The sequence below is a fragment of the Lipotes vexillifer genome, unplaced genomic scaffold (genome assembly GCF_000442215.2).
Source record: "Lipotes vexillifer unplaced genomic scaffold, Lipotes_vexillifer_v1.1 scaffold434, whole genome shotgun sequence".
In the NCBI taxonomy this organism is placed as follows: Eukaryota; Metazoa; Chordata; class Mammalia; order Artiodactyla; family Lipotidae; genus Lipotes; species Lipotes vexillifer.
Genome location: NW_006797498.1, coordinates 426,223 through 427,220, shown reverse-complemented (window position 1 = coordinate 427,220; position 998 = coordinate 426,223).

Genomic DNA, 998 nt, shown 5'->3' with positions numbered 1-998 from the left:
TTTTCCTGTGAACTCTTGGAGAGTGAGAAACTCCTTCTAAGAAGCCCTCCAGAAGATTCTCCTCACTGCTCATTCGTCAGATTTGCATCACTTGCCCATGTCCAAACCACCTGTGGAAGGGAAATGGAACCCCATTAACTGACTTAAACCAATTGTGGTTAACTTCTTGGGTCTGGTGTTGGGACTGGCACCAGCCTCTCCTGAAATACTGGCCATTGGCCAGGAGCTGAAAAAATGTGGGAGGAGGGGCAATAAATACTACCTGCTACAGCAGCGGTCCCCAACCTTTTTGACACCAGGAACTGGTTTCATGGAAGACAATTTTTCCACGGGGTTGGCGGGCAGGGAATTGTTCAGGTGGTAATGTGAGTGACAGTTCAGGCGGTAATGCGAGCGATGGGGAGCCATGGGGAGTGGCAGATGAAGCTACCTACGCTCCCTTGCCTGCCGCTCACCTCCTGCTGTGTGGCCCGGTTCCTAACAGGCTGCGGACCGGTTGGGGACCCCTGTGCTACAGTATACTAGTTAGATTTTGTTATATCCAAGCATTAGAAATTAGAATGAAAAATCCATTTTTGTATATCTGCATCATTAGCAAATGCCTGAAGTTCTTTAGAATGTAGTTTTGATAAGCAACTGACATGAAACATAATAGTAATGATTTGGTAATCAAGAAAGATGAAGTAGATTTAATTAACTTTGAAATGCTTTTTAAAATAATAAGTGTTTCTAAGAGTCTAAAAAATTTCCCAAGTATACTAAGGAGTTTGTTAAAAGTGTGTTCACCATTTTTGCATTTATATTTCTTTATAGTCCTAGCAGGTAAACTCTCTACGTAAGGATTTATTTTCTTTCAACTTTAATTTTCCACTAATCAATTTCTCTATAAAATGATGGATGCAATTAAGAATGTATTTAAGGGGCTTCCCTGGTGGCGCAGTGGTTGAGAGTCCGCCTGCCAATGCAGGCGACCCGGGGTCGTGGCCCCGCCCGGGAGG